General features: G+C 40.2%; 1 long non-coding RNA gene across 10 annotated transcripts in view; it reads left to right on the top strand.

Annotated features, from left to right (window-relative positions):
- Positions 1-18,369, top strand: part of LOC122356802 — a 351,371-nt gene that overhangs the window by 121,713 nt on the left and 211,289 nt on the right. For 8 of the 10 annotated variants that reach the window (XR_006252386.1, XR_006252383.1, XR_006252387.1 and 5 more), the window contains exon 6: positions 8,995-9,090. The exons of 1 other annotated variant lie outside the window; for it this stretch is intronic. This is a non-coding gene — a long non-coding RNA (uncharacterized LOC122356802). The remainder of the gene's footprint in view (positions 1-8,994; positions 9,091-18,369) is intronic. One more of the 10 variants, XR_006252385.1, reaches the window with a different exon arrangement.

Genomic DNA, 18,369 nt, shown 5'->3' with positions numbered 1-18,369 from the left:
CACTTGATAGCATGTGGTAACTTACGTTAGCAGGAACCTCCGTCCTGTACACTTGAGTTTCTCCCATTGGCCAGCAGAAGGCACAGTTGTAGCATACCCAGATTTAAGAGGTGCACCCCTAAGAAGTCCAACCCCACCTTCTCAGCTTGAGGGTACCGAGTCCGGCCGGTGACCAGACATGCTGGCTTCAAGCCCACCTTACAGTCCCACTGGCTGCTGGGGAAATCCAGTTTGATTTCATGCCCCAATGTTAGGAGAAGGAAGCAAAGAGCTTCTATGTGCAAGCAACCTCAAAACTTGAGTTTCTGTGAATGTGTGTGTGTGTGTGTGTGTGTCTGGCATGGATAAGGGAATCTGATAACCTTCCTTCATTCTGTGGGTCTTAGAGGTGAGGTGAGTGTGTCGGGCCCTGCCAAGGCGCTGTTTAATGGGCCTCTGAAAACACTCAAAAGGCAGACACAAATGTGTGTACGGGCAGAGGGCCAGCGCAGGCTCAGACGGGGGGCGCAGTGATCTCAAATGGGGGAAGGTTGTGAAGGAATGCTTAAGGACAAAACTGTTTGAAGGAGGAAGGTACAAAACAAGAGCGAACGGAAGGACATCAGAAGAAACAGAAAACGAGGAACCGAGTGAGTCAATGGGCAGACAGTAGCAATAGAGAGATTGAGGAGGAAAGAAAGAGAGATCAAAGTGAAAGCAGAGAGAGATTAGGAGGGAAAAAACGAGCGTCTGTGTGAGGGAGCTGTTGTCCGCTTGAATCCACGAGCAGAACACTTTCCCACCTGTCCAAAGTTAGGTGAATAGTAAAGTAATTGGAGACAGATGTAATCAATTCGGGTCTTACATACTGCTGATAAAAAAAAAAAAAAAAAGAAGAAATAATCCCATTTTAACCTAATAGTCTCTGTAATTTGACGAATAAATGGCACTGGGTAAAAATGTATAGCATTAGTGGTGGCGCCAGTGTTATATGAGCTTTGAAGGGACACATTTCCTCCCCAACAAATGTTGTGTGTATAGAATTATGTTTTAGAAAGCCTTAAAGTTGTTTCTGCCATTGTCAAGTAAATTGATTAATTCATTCTGGCTGGCAAAGAAAACTAAAAATCAAACAAAACTGTATTTTGCGCATTAGTTGAATTAATCAGCTATATAGCACATATTTTTGTCTAACTGAAATCGTAGATGTACTGCATTTTTTTTAGTTCAGTTTTAATGGTTTAATGTAAGGAATATTCCACAAAGTGTTAACTGTTCTGGAGAAAAACAAGAAAAAAAAAGAACTTTAGCCATTCTATAAATCAGCTTTGCCATTACAAGAATAAATTACATGTTAAAATAGTAATGTAAAAAGTATTATTATATTACTTTGTAATGAAAAAAAAAAGATCTCAGATTTGGTAGGCATATAGGAAACATTTTCTTTTTTTTTCTTTTTTTTCTTTTTTTAAAGTACCTAAAATTATGTATATTGCTTTTTTTTGTGTGCGTTTTTGTTTCTTCAAGGATATATTTTTCTTTTTCTTCCAGGTTCTGTTAGTTCTTCCAGTTTAATGTATTGCAGAAACAAGAGCTGTGCCATAAAATCATAAAGCATATACAAAAAAAAACTAAGCCAGCTTTATCAATGCAAGCAAAAGGATCCACATTACAGCCATATAAAGCAAAGGAGCCTGAGAACAGCTGAAATTAAAAAATGAGCCCAGACCTAAACAAAACGTAATATCTGTTTTGATATGGAAATACTGAGACATTGGCATCCTCAGATTAAATATTAATAAAGTGCTGTTTTTTACGTGTCCATAATATGCATTATGTATTCTTTTTCTTCCATTCAGATCGGGAACAGAGTTGGAAAGAATGAGAAAGAGAGAGAGAGAGAAAAAACTTTGAAAATGGTTGGATCAACTCTCCTCTCTCTCTGACACCAAAGCGAGATGTGAAGTATAATAAGGCAGCTTTAATTATGAGTAGATGATTGTCGGAGAGCACCTTTTCTTTTGTCTCACTTGTCTTACTTCTTTCTTGATAATAAGACATAAGCAGGCAATGTGTAAGCAAACTGCAAATAGATACGCACACACAAACTCACTATTCACAAAGATTTATGAAAAACAACAACCCCTTGTATATTATCTGAGGGTGTGTATATATATATGTGTGTGTGTGTGTTTGTGTGGATAATGCAGCAGTGTTTTGACAATGGCTGTAAAGTGGAGCAAGTGTCGGGCCCTTGTGTGCAGGTCATCACTCCTAATGCAGAGCGTGTCATCAGTTCCCGGGACAACAGCAGAAATGATGTGGCCGATACATATGAAACAGGCATCATGCATAAACATGGAGTTCTGTGGTGGGAGGGAGGAAGGGGGAAGAGAGAGGGATGACGGTGGCAGGGCCGGGGGGTGAGGTGACGTTGCCACGGGGATATTGCTTCTCAGGGTCTTAGCTTAGATGGCTCTTCAACCCTGTTTATTATTCATGAGCTTTGGGGTGGTGTAATAAGCCACACCTCAACTGGGCAGCTGCGGCAGGTCTGCGCTAAGTGATGGATCGTGACAGCGGTGACGGAGAATATATCACCATTAAGATCAAATGCACCTCTCTAGCACACTTCAGAGCCACGCGCGCACACACATACACACATACACACATACACACACAAAATACTGGACCGCTGCTATCTGACTCTATCAGTGCCATCAAAAAGAAAAAAAAAAAATGTCAGTGTCAACTCACTCCATATTGAAGAAGGTCACGAATAAACCTTCTGCCTCGTATTGTACTTTTATGTGAGAGGCTGTATTTACATTAAAGAAGACAGTTTGACCAAAATCACAAAAAAAGTGATTAAGCAATAACCCTGTGAGCAAAAGTGGTGTTAAGGTAGTCACAGGCCAGCTGATATTGAGAACAACAGTATCATATTGGCAGTAACTTGTTTCCTTCCTCAACAAATTATTATAATGTATTTTTAAATGATTGAGTTTTGTTGAGTGAATTAGTCAGTGATCACATACTGAGTACTGTATTTGGAGATGAACGTACTGCTAAATATATTCCAGAAATCCTGCACTATTCAGGATTTGGCCTTTGATTGGCATTTATTATATAATGAATTCACACATACTCTTTTTGTGAACAGTTTTTCACATGCTGTAATAGAGAAGTATGTGTGTTCCTACACATCGGCTCACTTGTTTTGTTCTTGAGCGAATCAGTGTTTTTTAACGAAGCGATTTGGTTTATTGAATGAATCACCGATTCATCGATAAAGGTTTTTGGACAAATCATCTATTGTAAGTAAACGATTCAGTTTGAGTGACTCTTTAAACGTCATTCAGCCAATGAGTAACTATTGGATAACACAAAATTAAAACATAAATGTTAACACATTTGAAAAAAATTATTCTTCCAAATCTGCACTATAAACATCTTAGAAATGTGCCTTTGCTGTCTAACTCTTTCTTGCACTCTATATATGTTCATACTGCCCAATCTCAGTTTACATACAAAGCTAATTCAGTTCAGTTCAGTGTATCATATCATTAACCTCTAATATTGATAGCAGTGCTGCAGGTACAATATATTATCACCATTACCAGCCAGCTAACAGAGACTGTGCTCAGCTGAGCTTTGTGTCAAACATTGATTTGTCCCAAGGTGCCGCTGAGAAGTGCGTAGAGCTCCTTAGTCACTTGAACTCGGGTTCTCAATGATCACACTTCTGTGGATCTGTAGATGTTTGCAATGTTGTACCGTAGCGCCAGCCGCTTTCAAGTGTTTAGTGTTATGGTGGGGAATTGAGCCACGGCTCAGCCTGTACAAACCCCTCACTCTTGTAAGCTTGTATTTATGCTGTAAATAAAAGCACAGGTATTGGTTTCTTTTGCTGCCTCGGCGCCTGAAGGAGAAAGCGGCAGCTTTTTTTCTCCTCTCTGTGTCTCTCTTCAGTGGACTCTGCTTTATAAAGGCAGCGTTATTGACCTCCCATCCTTTGACAGCCACGCGTTACAGCGCAGGTGAGGAGGATGAGGATACTGCCCCTTTAATTCATCAAAAGCAGAGATGTGTGGAAGGGGGTGTCGGGGAAGAAAAAAACAGCCCTAGCCAGTGTCTACAAGCTGCATTCCAAAGGGAGATGTTTTCAATTCACTCATTATAAAAAGGTCATTCAGGGTCAAGTTCAATGCCATGGAAAAGAAGTGCTCGCTGTGCGGAGCACCACCCACACAGTGTGCTCCCGCTGGAGAGAGAATTACTGGAACTACGTAACTTAATTTTTTTTTGGCAAAATATAAGAAAATTAGCCCTGCGTGCTATTTACATTCAGGGAAAAGGGAAAAAAAAAAAAAGGTGAAATGGAGGGGGAGAGAAAGAGGTGGGCATTAGCGATTTGGCGGTGGAGGAGAGGAAGGTGATGGAAACCATAACAAAGTAAACATGCTCTCCAGAAGAGCCGCTCTGTAATGATGTTATTAGTATGCATGTGGCCAAGCCCAAATGTAGCCTATATAACAGTCCATGCCCACTTTCACCCACCACATTTTTTTATTCCCCCCTTCTCCCTCCAATAATGGCTTTAGACTCTATTCAGAGCGAGGGACACTCGCAGAGCATGGGCAGCAAAAGGACGGGATTGGGAGATAATGCACATCGGCAAATAGAACATGACCGCCGTGTCCAGCGTCAACGCTGCCCATTGTCTGCTCTGAGAACGGATGATAGCGACTGGGGAGGACAACAAAGCTGGGCCACAATGGACCGAGCGTATTAAGACTGCGCCCAGTCCACTGGCTAGCTGCGCGGAATGAGCGAGAGGGAAAAGAGATGTGGAAAGGAATACGCAATAAATGAAATTAGGTTCTGGCCACTTTCGCATTGGCCGTCCGTCATGAATACCTTCGGTTTAGGATGCGCGGGCTATTGAGGTGCATCTGAAAGAATGGCGGAATGGTGAGGGCAGGGGCTTATGGTTCATTTGCATATGCATGTTGTTCTGCATGAAAGGGGGCAGGGCGCAGAGGGGGGGACTGATGTGAGGAGAGAGAAAGAGGCCATCTTCGGTCCAGCAATATTGTTGGCACAAGGACAGCAAACATGTTTAGCTTTTGTATTCAGCATTGAAAAGAATGTGTTGAAAGGTAGACTTTGAGGTTATTTTGGTTATTGAACGAGTACATTACATTACATTAGCTTACTGTAAATATGTATGTATTTGACAGAAAATTTTAGGTTTCCATTCTCATTTATGTCAGGTTTCTAAAGAGTTAACAAAAAGTCTGGCATTTAGGTCTATGTAGACCTTTCTTCTTTGAGTCTTTGCTTCAATATTTTTATTTTTGGAAAAAATATATATATTCAAACTAGAGATAATACAGCTCTGTACTGCAATTTTAAAAAAATAGTTCAGCCCTAAAATGGAAGTATGCTAAAAATGGACTCACTCTCCAGTCATTTTGTCGAAACAGATTTGGAGAAATTTTACATTACATCACTTGTCCACCAATGGATCCTCTGGAGTAAATGGGTGCCATCAGACTGAACATTTAGATGGCTAAATGACAAAGCATGTGGGCAGAACACACATGTTCTGTTGTAAAGTGCTAAATATGTACTTGGTGTACTCAAATGTAAATCAGATTATGTAACAAAAAAAACCTCTTAAATTTTCTGAATTTTATATAAAAGTGTAACCTACTTTTATCCGGTTTTTTATCAACATTTTTGCACAATAATATCCTTCAAATGAAAGCTGTTGTCGCTAACTTTCTATTCAGAGAATATATATATATATATATATATATATATATATATATATATATATATATATATATATATATATATATATATATATATATATATATATATATATTTTATAACCATAAGTTATGTACATTTTACAACTTTTGACCCAAACCGTTACTGAGATGTTAAAGTGTTATACCATATGTGTTATATGTTGTCATATTTATTTATTTTCCTTTAGTCTTTAATACATATCATCCTGTAAACTTGTGACAGTTTGAAAGTCAAACCTGCGTATTCATAAGCACAAACTTTCACATCACTGCATGGCCATACGTATATTTGACAATGTAAAGTTCATCACTTCCAATAAATTGCAGCCAGGTCTGTGAAGATGTTGAGTCAGCAAATGTTCCTCTTCATCATTTTGATGAAACATCACTGGTGCTGAGAGATGTCGGGGTGTGTGATGGTCTCAGTGGGGTAACGATTGCACCGCGCGTCCTGATTCAGCTACACGCAGAGATGTTGTGTGCCATTGTTATTCATCTCATTTCATACTTAATGGTCAGATTTTCCATTAGGCGTGCAATCATCCTGTTTGTGGAATATTGTGACTTTTGCCGAGTTTCTAGAGGGAAATGAGTGGTTTTGATTTATTTGCTCGTTTCTCCGGACGCGGTCCTCTCCAAGTCAGCGTGGCGAGGAGAGCATCGTCTGCTTTCAGCCGTACCCTGGATAAAAAGCCATGAATCTCAAGCCGAGTTGGCCAAAGTCAACTGGTTAAATCTGTTATATAGTCTTGGCAGCAAGATGATTGAGGAGCACCATAAATTCAGCAGTAGCCTTTACTGTCAGCAGCCTCTTGGGACGTGCGGTCATGTGGATCGTCCCCTCTGCTTGTCCACGACGTTGACCTCTCCTGACCCCCCCCCGCTGTTAAAAACTCCATCTGTCTCCTGTCCAGAATCCTAACACCTCTTTCTGGCCTGAACACCTGGAACTTACCAGCCTTAAGACGACGACTTCTTCTCTCCAGAAACGAATTCCTCTCAGAAATCAGCCTTTTGGAATCCGGCCCCTCAGAGGGAAGTCTTCCGCAGTTAAGACCTCCACAGCTCAGTCTGTTTGAACTAAGCCTTTGAGGACTTAGCCTTTCTGTGGGCTAGTGAAGGCCAGAGCTGAAAGGAGGAGAAAGAAAAGGAAAGAAACGTGAAATAGAGGGAGGCATAAAGAGGGCATGGCCATGTGATTCAGCGTTCAGCTCTTTGCAGCGACATTCTGTGTACCGCTGCTCAAGGCAGCCACCAGCTCTGGTTCACCAAATGTCACATTTTTGACTCACTCCATTGGCGTTCTGTTTTTGTGTACAGCATCTGACTTTGAATCAAACATAAATGCTTATGGATAAAAGACGTTTCTCATGTTGAAAAGCTAGGTTAAGCTTCTTGGGGTTATTTGGTGTTGTTAATGCTCGTTGTTGATTTCTAGTATTTTTTTTTTAGTCAATAGAGCGTATTTGATTAGGTGTTCCTTGACCTACTACAGCTTAATAGGTCCATTCATATCAGACACACAAATTAACCAGGGTTCAGGGAAGGGAAAAAAAAAAAAAAAAGTTTTAGTTTTTTTTTTTTTTTTTTTTTTAGAATCTGTTCTCTAACAGTGGTTTTATTTGGACACATTCTATTCAATTCACTTGTAGTTTTGAGTTTAGTAGAATATCCACAGGCTAGCTGTATTTAGTAGTTAAGCTACAGACTGACCCCGTTACTGAATTCAAAGAGCACAAATTTCAAGGCTATGGATTTGTTGTATTACAGGAAAGTGGAAGAGATGTATATTAGTAAAGATGGTAGTGGTGTAGATGGTATATTATTGTTTTATTTTATTTTTTTACTTAAATATATAACAAACGACCTAGATTTTTCATCAAGGGGGGCCAGGGTCCACTAGGGGGCAACAGTAAAATTCCACATGGGCCAAAACGATAAACTAAAACAACTAAAAATCAATAAAACTTATGTCTAGACATGGTTACTAGATGTTCAAATTGTAAATAATAATTAAAATGTAAATGATGTATTATTATTCCAATTTGTATACATTTTATTATATATTTTTGTAGTTATGCCAAGTTCAAAAATATTTTGCCAGGTAAAAATCAATATATGGTACTGATTTATACCATCTAAAACATTCCTCAACATTTTTCAAAATCCTCATACTACAGTACTATTATGAAAAGTAAGAAACTTTTCATAATATGCTTACAGTAATACCAGCAGTGAGTAGTGAGTCTTCGTCGTGGTTTGTAATTCCGAGGCTAGTGTATTGTCCTGAAGCTCTGCTGACTGCATTGAATTTGTTCTTCTGAAGGTGGTATGTAATTTTTCTGTGTAGGTATTGCTATAGTGTACTTTTGTAGAGTGTGAAGCCTATGGTTTAGAGCGGATTCTATTGTTTATTATTATGTGGTATTGGACTGTGTGGTTTAGTACAAGTGAATAGATGTACTCTTTGTTCCTGGTGAACAGACTCCTTAGGTAGCATTTTAAGGCATCGCATGCACATTTCTGATGTGAATGCTGTTGCAAAATATAGGCAAAGTCAGTATGTTACATTGAATGTTTTATTTATTTTGCTGTAAATGCAATGCAGTTTAACAGGATTTTATTTGTTTTAAATCCTCACATTCTTCTGTATTTAATACAATTTTCCTTACACCAATGCTAACTGTAGTTGTCTGTACTTAGGCTTTCTGCCATTTCTGACAATGATGAACAAAATCCAAAATGTTGATTTGTAAATATGCACTCTCTTTATTAATTTGAAATAGAAATATTTATAAACATCATCTCTCCTGTCACTTTTAATAGTTTCAGTGTATCAAGCATTTGAACAGTACAGTGTACTAAGCAATGGAAGTGTCATGTTACAGGAATACCCTGCCTGTAATATTGTAACTCTGTTTGTCTAGATCACAGGTGTTTGTCCACATTTTGTCTTCATAAATGTCCATATGACATAACTGGGGTGCTTGGAACACGCACAGGGCAGTGGACACAAGCATTTGGACAGCTACCAACATGTTTGGCGTCGAATGAGCGGTCTAGTCAGTCATTATCACAGCACAGTCCGTCTCACAGACAACAGAGTGTGTCCAGTATAATATATGAATTACAAGAGATCCCAGTCTTTATGCTTCAGATGTTTTGACACCACCCTTTCTCTGTTCCTCTGTTCCAGTACAGAAGCTCTAGTGGTGTCGGTTGAGCTCTGGAAGACCTGAGGGACACAACGGCTACCATGCACATCTGCATCCTGTGTGTGGCTCGGGGGGGGGTGAGTTAACACACAGAGACAGCCAGACCCTTTAACTGCAGCGACGGTCAGTGCCATGGGACAGTGTGCGTGCAGGGTGAAGCCTGGGTCAGGAACCGTTTCCTGCTCTGGGTCTCGTTCGCGACTCTCAGACAGCTAGGTAGTCCATGCACAACTGACTATTTGCTTACACGCCAACCTTGACAAGTACGTATAACACACAGGCCCTGCGTGACACTCTTGTGAGTCTGGCTGCATATTTAGAAGTCAGTTTTCTTTTCATGCTGTTCACTTTCAGGGCCTGGATCCTCCTTAGCCAGCAGAAATTCATCTAGAATTTGTTAAATTGTGCTTTAATTAAGCATCAGACCCCATCACTTTGTTATAACTCGGCAATCCCCCTCCTTTTTCAATTCACAGCACAATGAGCCCTGGCAAAATGGAATTTGTCCTTTGTTATGATTAGATTCATCCGTTTGATCGCAGTTGAAACGGTACGAGAATCAAAGCTTGGCACTGTCTTCCTTTTTTCTCTCTTACACCTCATTCTGCTCATCTCGCAGGCTTAAACATTGTAACCATGGCAATGAGAGTTTGGGATGAAAAGAACCCATAATTTTGCAGCGGGATTAATTCTGAAACATAAGATGTGCCGCGTGAAATCCTTGTCAAAACCCCGCAAATTCTCCGCTGGCCGGCGTATCTGTTGCGCTCGGCTCTGTGTACCGTGTGATTTGACAATGTGGTAGTTTTTTGACTTATTTCTCCTTGTGCGGCTATTGACATGTTGACACAAAGTGGTTTTGCAGACAGACAGTGCCCATATTTCAATCAACATTAACCGAGACATTGGACAGAGGTAGAGTGGTAAAAGCAAAAGTGACATGTACAGGCACATCACCAGACAACTATAATTTCTGCCTGATGCCAGCTGGGAGCTCCAAGAGCAGAATAAACATTTAGCGTAGTGGGAGAAAACGGAGACGGTAGTCAGCGACTGAAAAACTGCCCTGCTGCGTAAGCTTTTATTTTAGGATTTTCCATGATTATATGGAAACTACTTTCGTTAGTATTATTGGAGGCTATCATAACGTGGCTCATCCACAAAAGAGATCATGTGCTACATAAATGACTTCTGGGGGAAAACGGGGTCTTGTAACTGTTGCAAAACTATAGACTACAAAGTCAAATATGTTTACTCAAAAAAATAGATAATAATTATAACAAGTTTTGAATTTGTGTGGTGGAACAAGTTGTTTTTTTTGTTCCAGTCCACTGAGTTCGTAAGTTCACTGCTGGTCAATAATTTACACTGTAAGTGATTTTAGTAAAAGATTTATTCTCAGCTTATGACTCAATAAATGCATTTTGCCTATTAATACAATTATTATTGCCTAGCTTAAAGTGATCTTGACAGTTGACCAGGGCGTTCCAATAAAACGGAGACAAATAAACCCCAACAAATCATGAATATCGTACATTATGCTTTTTCTCATCTGTGTTTTGAGTTATGATCTGAATGTATCGATTCTATAAGTAGTTTAATCATGACAGCAACATCATGAAAGTATGTATAGGAATAATAATAATAACCCTACAGCTGAAGTTACGAAGGCAAATATTCCACCCCAGTCGCATTTGAATTATCACTGTGTATTATAATGCAGGCCTTGCAGACAGACCTCTCCACCTCTGTGTCGGGATCCAGATGTATGTGACGTTAAAGGTGAGAGCATCTGTATTCAGCAGGGAGCTTTAGGCTCCAGACAGTCATCAGGGAAGTTTGGGAGCTCATATCCCCAGGATGAAAATTGTGTGTGATGCAGCTTTACTGCAGATTCAACTCTAAATCTACCAAACAAAGACAGGGATTAACTGTTGAGAAAGCAGGCTTGGCTACTGAGGTACACCTTCCATTCATACACTCAGAGTTTCTTAAAAAATAAAGTGTGTGAAGGAAATGAGGAGCAATTGATAAAGACCAGCGCTGGTCCAAGAGCAGAGTTTCAGCACTGAGGTTATTTTTGCCATGCGTAGGCTGCTGAACTCAGCAGAAAACATTTTGAGGTACACTATGAACCTATTCATCAACACAATCCTTTGAAATATAGCAATGCTTTTCTTCAATTTTTCTTCAAATTTGCTCATACATTGACAATACTATAAAACTTCTATAGATTCATAATATTTCATGTGATTTTAAACCGTTGCAGTTGCACTTTGGTGTTTTCTGTTAAGTTGGTGTTTGCTGTGTAGTTTCATGAACTAATAATGTAGTTTAATTGAAGGCCTTTACCACTTCAGAGCGAGGAAAAAAAATGTAATAAAAATAATAATAATAATAAAAGTTAAATAAGTCTAAAAACTATTAAAATACTTGCAAATAGTAAGTGTAGATGGGGGAAAAGTTATGAATGAAGTGAGATTAAAAAACTCTAAAATAGTCTATTTTGTTAAAATAGTTAAAAGTAGTTTAAAATAAAGAGTTTAAAAAGTTGAGATGAGTTGAGATGTAAAAACAAATTATAAGAAATGCACAATCATGATATATATATATATATATATATATATATATATATATATATATATATATATATATATATATAAATAGTGTTTTCTGTGGATGAACATGGGGTATGTGATTAATGACAAAATGTAATTTTTTGGAGTATCCCTTTAACAGAATTGCGAAATCTCTTTATTTTTTATTCAGCCTTAAAAGCCTGTGTCTTGCTGTTGCTTCAATCACACAATAAGTTTGGGTGTCGCACAACAATGGCTGAATACATTGATATAAATTAATGAATTAAAGTTTTTTTTTTTTTTTTTTTTTTTTTTTAATCTGACTGGTAGGAGGTAGGAGGAGGGCAGAGCGTAAGAGACAGGTAGGCGTCCAGGTGAGTGTTTGCACAAGAAGATCCCAACGTGACAAGTTGATGAGCAGAGCTGAAATCCCATCCCTGCCCAATCGCTCTGATTAAAGATTATGCTGTCATAATGCTGCGACTGGAGACAAGGAAGATAGTTTTTCTTTATTAAACTTTCATAACGGTTTATACTGGCAATGTATTATAAATGAGACAGAAGGTCAGAACAAGAACATAAACTTACTACTATTCTCACTACCTCAGGCCTAAACGCAAAAACACACACACAGCCAGAAAACAAAATCAGTGTGTGCAGTGGAGGTGTTTACAATGTTGGAAAGATTAATGTTGATTTGCGAACCTTGTTTCTGATACAAGACGTCTTTCATATGTTTTTTTTTTTTTAAGGGATTTCTCCAGCCAATGGATGTATTCGTTTGACATGGATTTGAAATCTTATTTGAAATAACCCCATATAAAGCAGGGTTCAGGTCAGCTAATGAGGAAAAACGTATTCATGACGTTTTCTCCTCTGCTTTGAAGCTGGGGATCCTTTGTCATCAAGTGTTTTTTAATCAGGAAGTATCCTCAGTTGTTCTTTCTGGTTTGTGATTTGTCAGCAGTTAATCTTCTCTTAGTAAATAGCATATATTTGCAGTTAATTGATTACTGTATTCATCTTAGGTGCAGTCATTTTTCAGTCATTAAAACATTTATTTTTTTTAAGAAATCAATGTGTAGTTTTAGAAAATCAGTTTGACATTATATACACTCGCTGGAGATTAATCAGGAGTAGTCTTACATCACATAAGGCATATCGGCTTAATAGAAGTTGTTTATGACGGTTAGGGATGAAATGCTGTATATTTGAACTTAGCATTCTTAAAAGAATCCTTAAAAATAAAAAAGTGTGCGTGTTTGTACATGCATGTGTGTATATATAATATATAATTGTAATAATATTTCACAATATTACTATTTTATACTGTTTTATCCAGTAAATCCAGAGACTTCTTTCAAAATATATAAAACAAGCCACCACAAAAAGGGGTTTGATCCTGATAGAGCTTAAGTTTAAATTTGAGCTGACCATTCAAATGATAGACAGATACAAAGACACCACTGACTTTTGTCTGTAATTCCATTTTGTGGCTACTGTACCCTCAGCCCATTTAGCATGGTGTAATGTTACCGTACTTCTCTGTATCTCCACACTCTGAGTGTGTGAAGTCTGTCCAGGCTTGCCTGCGCTGGGCACCGTCTCACAGGCGCGCCGGGTCTGATCAGTACCTGTGTTAAAATATGCCCAGACTCCCTGCCAGGCCCCCCAGCTGAGACTCTCCAAGTGTCCCGCCGTAGAATGGGACCCAGCCGAAAAAGCAATTCGCACATCTCTTCATTTGATTTATTTATTTGATTAGCAGCGTTCTGAAGCGGGCGGCGCGGGAGGGCCAGGTATTTCAGCCGGGACCGTCTGCTCCAGCAGGCCTGGCACGGGCAGGAGATTGGGGTCCTGCCATCGCAATCTTCAGCTGGCGCTAGCACCGGGGGGAGAGCCTTCACCCTCCCACTTTTAAATAGAGAGAGGAGTTTTTATCCAGCTGTATTACTTTCCTTATTCCCAAATGCTGCCCAGCTGGCCTGCAGAGCGGCTGTAGTCTATGTCATTACCGCACCGTCGTGACTTGTCACTTTCAGATGACTTGATATATTTAAATGTAACCGGTGATTGCTGGAAAGCAGAAAAGAAATGGATGTATCACCAGCTGATAGAGGGAGGTGACATTAATCTAACCAGCACTTCAACAGAGCACTGCGCTGAATTTGAGAACAGAAACTGGGAGCAGTCTGTCTCTTCTCTTGTGGATCTTGGCTCATAATAGAGTGAATATGAGATGTTCGTAGAGTGAAATTATAAGCTGTTCTTTGTCAGGTCAGGGGTCAAGCTAGGCCTTCAGAGCTACAATTTGTAAAAGCAAGGTATGCACTGCTCCACTTTCCATTGCTCTGCCTCAAATGTTAGAAGACCGCATACTGTGCGTCAGACATGGCATATTAGTCATTGCATATTAGAGGATCAACGTTCTATTAATGATTGAATGTTTCATTCAAGTTACCATATTTAAATCAAGTGCAGTTGTTTTTGTTTTTTTTGCAGTTTTATGTCTTAGTAATAAAGTGAGCGAGTATACCTACATTTATTTTTTTAAACAAGGCCTTTTTTGTACTATGTACACACACACACACACACACACATACACACACACATATATATATATGTAGTCTAGTAAGCTGAAAGTGCTCAAACTTGTGAATCAGTCACAAGCCTTTAGTCCATATTTCTAATAGCTAAATAAAGATGTTGTGTTGCACGTCCCGTTGTGCCTGTCTCTTTTCCTCACCTCTCAGGTCACAAACCCCCGGCCCTGTCAAAACCTTACCCTCTACAAGTTTCTCCAACCCAGTAGTATTATACCCGACTTCTGGATAAATCCACTTGACTTACCCAAAAGATTAAATTATTTACAAATTTAGAAAAGACTCAGTCCTCATATATGGCTGACTCCAGTGGCACAGCCTCATGAAGATTTAATCAGCATAATTTCTTAACGATGGATCGGGAGCTGCGGTAAGAGCCGGGAACGTCTTGTTCGCAGATAGAGGAAGCAGGGGCTACTGCTCTCAGCAAGAGCGTTAGCGTGTGATTGACACATGGCTGAAACCCATCCGTCAGATGAATGGTTCCTGCGCTTGTCCTGTGCCTCGTCTGAAGGGCTCTTGTCACCTTGCGGGTTGTCACTTAAAGACGAATTGTCAAAACAACAGAGATGCAGTTTGTAGCCATGCACATAAACAGCCAGTGGGACGGCCTTAAATGTTTATCGTCCTGTAAAGCTATTGATTTTTTTTTGCCGTCGTTCAGTGTGCGTGTTCAGTTTAGTCTCTAGCTGTTTCCGCGTGTGTCGGTATTAATGTTTACTGTTTTCCCCCCTTTCTCTTCTCCAAAATAAAGGCCTCTCATGTCCCAGTTCTCATCATCTGTTTTCACTGGGCATGACTGAAGTGTTGGTCACACCATTTAGAAAGTGATGACTCTGACCTCTGCTTTGCATATGCTTGGTTAGAGTCTCTGATATACTTCAGTCTGTGTGGGATTTGGTCATTGACACTTCTGAAATTGCCTCCTGAGCTCCGTCTCTCTCCCGCTCTCACTCTTTCATCCTCGTATCATTCGCTCCCTCTCTCAAAACCACTAAAACACACACACACTTAGGAATGTAAGGCATATTGCCAATTATTACGAACCCCAGCCTAGACTTAGTTTATCTTACTGCTGTCTAGATAGGAAACGCGTTTGTAATTTTCAGCTGGCGTTGTAATATTACGACGACGACGAATGAATATTAGCGTGCATGCCTTTCTCATAATGTCAGCCGGTGCTTTCCATAAGCACTTCATCTGGATGTGTGGGCATTGTTGTTCGTGTGTGCCTCAGGTTCGGCGCTGACGGAGGAAGTCAGGACTGAGAGGCTTTGATTAAAGCGTGAGTGTGCAAAGTGGCGGGATAAGGGCCGTTTTGGATCCCCGCTCAGGCGTGGGGCAGGAGGCTAATGATCAGATTACACTGATTGGCTGCATGAAATAAACATGGCGACGGCGGGGCGCTGTTCCCGAGACGTTGCTGGGTAACGGTGTGATAATTCCACCGTCTGTGTGAGCTGCCCCTCACCTGTCTGTCTCTAGAGCATGAGCCCAGCCTTTCATACTAAATACTCCAATGTTTCCATCCAATAACCTTTTTTTTTGCCTTCATTAGATATTCCTTTTCTGCTCGGAATGACATGTAGCGTTGTGAAGTTCCCTTGGCGTTAAAAGGAATATTCTGGGTTCAGTGAAAGTTAAGCTCAGACAGAAGTATTTGTGGTTAAAACAAGAAGTATTGCTTATAATGCAGAGTAAATGGGGCCATTTTTTTGGAAATATATAAATTGAAAACATATAAATAAATAAAAAATTTGTAGTTAATTTGTTTTGTCTTAATAAAATAATAAAACTTTACTCATACAAGCATACTAAGAATTTTTCATGCACAACCAAAATACAATAAAAAATTGTATTTTTAAATATAAAGAAACTTCTTTATATTTTAATATTTTAGAATCTTTCTGTAACGCCAAAGCTACATTTTCAGCGGCTTGCAGTGATTATTTAGAAATAAGTCTGGTATGCTTAATTATTTGTATTTAGGAACCTATTGTTCTGCTTATTAGTTATGTCTTAACCATGATACTATTTCTTACTCAGTATTTATTAATGGAAATAAAACTTTGCTACATTATAAAAGTCTCTTCTGTAACTTTTAAAAATGAAAGAAAAAAAGAAAAATCCTTACTGACCCTAAACTTTTGAATTATCAGCAATTGATATTGTTTCTGTTATGTGGCTAAACCGCTAAACCACTGTAAGTATTTTAACAATTAAGTTTGTGGTAGTCAACATTATTCCAGAAGTACTGTTGAACTAGCTTAACTTGTACTGAAACCCAAAATATTCCTTTAATGCTCTTTGGTCAGAACCAGCAGACATCCTCAAGGGCATAAGTGTCTTTCTCACTCACATTTCTTCCTCTCGTTCTCATCCCAATTGCAATAAACTCATGTTTTTTTTTTCCGTTTTTTTTTTCCTCCTTTTCGTTGAGATCACACACCCCCACGCACGTGTGCGCAGGTATTTCGGAAAGCAAGCCAGTCACAAACGTACAAAGTTCCCAGTAATAATCCATTCGTTCTGTTCTGTGCTGATTCTGGGTCTAAGCCTGTACAATTATTCAAATCCCAGCTTTTAGCTGCAGCATACAGCTCCCCATGGGGCTCTGCCTCTCTAATCTTGCCTTTGGCCTTGCATTTCAAATGGAATTAATTCCCATAAGGAATGCATATGAAGAGAACCACTAGTGGCTAATCCTGCCGTTTAAGTTGCTGAAACTTACACCTGTCATGTTGTCGTAGGCGAGTGGTTGCGGGTACTGATAGCCGGACTGAAATCCACAGGGCGGCTCCTTCTCCTTTTCTCTTGTTTATCTGCGTCCCTCGCCAAAGAAGAGTCCCTCCTTCGCTCCCCCCTCTCTCTCTCTCTCTCTCTCCGCGACTTCTGAGACGAGAGATTGCATGTGTTATTACGAAGGATATGAAGGCTTGGAAACCGAGCGGACGCGTGTCAGCTAATCTGACAGCGGGTGATCCGCGGACGGCGCTCAGGTACGGAGTGGACTGTCGAAAATGGTGAACGCCAAATTGAGACCGTGTTTTGTATTCCGCTTACAGGACACAAACATATAAGTGCGATGGTTTACTGAATCTCTAATAGCTCGTGTCATGTGGGATGTTTTTACCTGAGGGTGATGAAATGTATCTCTTCCTGTGTTATCTGGTAATGTGGATAGTTTGTGCGTCCTCTGATGGGAGTTGAAGAGTGTGTGTAGTTGTGTTTGGGGAGAGGGAGAGTGTTTCGGTTGCAGCTGGTGTGTGTGTATACTCGAGATCTCTCGTTCCTCTCCTAGCTGTAGGCGCATAAAGTGAGGATCGGTTCAGGACACAAGCCCATCTGCACACAAGCCCCAGGTAACACGAGCAGCAGCCCAGTTCATCAAACACACATACACACACGCAAACGGGACCCGCTACGACTCCCACATGTGCCTCATTACGAACTCTCCGTCTTTTTCCACTTTTAAAACTCTCAGCAGTCTGTTCTTCTTGCAGTCAGTCTGGGTGAGAGAATGTGTGCTGGAGTGTAATGATGCCTGTTGCCGTTTGGGTGCTTGGCCTAGCGGCGCTGGGCGTGTGTGTGTGTGTGTGTGTGTGTGTGGGTAATTGAGTGGATGAAGAGGACTGGCTGACTGGTGCTTTGGTTCGTCCTCTCTAGATTTGGAGTTACCCTTAGCATTAGCTTTAGTGCTTGTGATTGCTGGGCCAAATGCCAGGCTGCATGAGAGTGTGTGTCTGGTGTCTCTCCCCTCGGTGTAGGCACCATCTGCCTGCTTGTCCTCCAGGACGTTGCCCGTCCCCGCCGGCCATCTCTGGCCAGGCTTTGTGGGTGATGGACTGCAGGCCTCCTGGCAGGAGGCTAAGAGGCCCAAGGCTGTAGGACCCTGGTCCCTTACTGCCCAAAGACACCCCCCCTCCCCATCTTTAACACTGCAGCCCTCTGCCGGTCAAACTACCATGAGAGCAAGCAGTCTGGCTCCAACTTTATTTCTCTCTCGTGTTCTCTTTTCTGAATAGCCAGACTGTCATACACTTCTGCATTATTAATAGAGAATATAATTAGTTTATTATTTTTGTTAGTACTGGTAGTAGCAAAAGTAGTATAACGTTTGCGCCAAAAATCTAAATATCATTATTCGGCCAATAGTAATAATAATGTGTTTGTA

This window comes from Puntigrus tetrazona, chromosome 13 (assembly GCF_018831695.1).
Source record: "Puntigrus tetrazona isolate hp1 chromosome 13, ASM1883169v1, whole genome shotgun sequence".
Taxonomy (NCBI): domain Eukaryota; kingdom Metazoa; phylum Chordata; class Actinopteri; order Cypriniformes; family Cyprinidae; genus Puntigrus; species Puntigrus tetrazona.
This window is presented reverse-complemented; position numbering and strand designations above follow the sequence as displayed.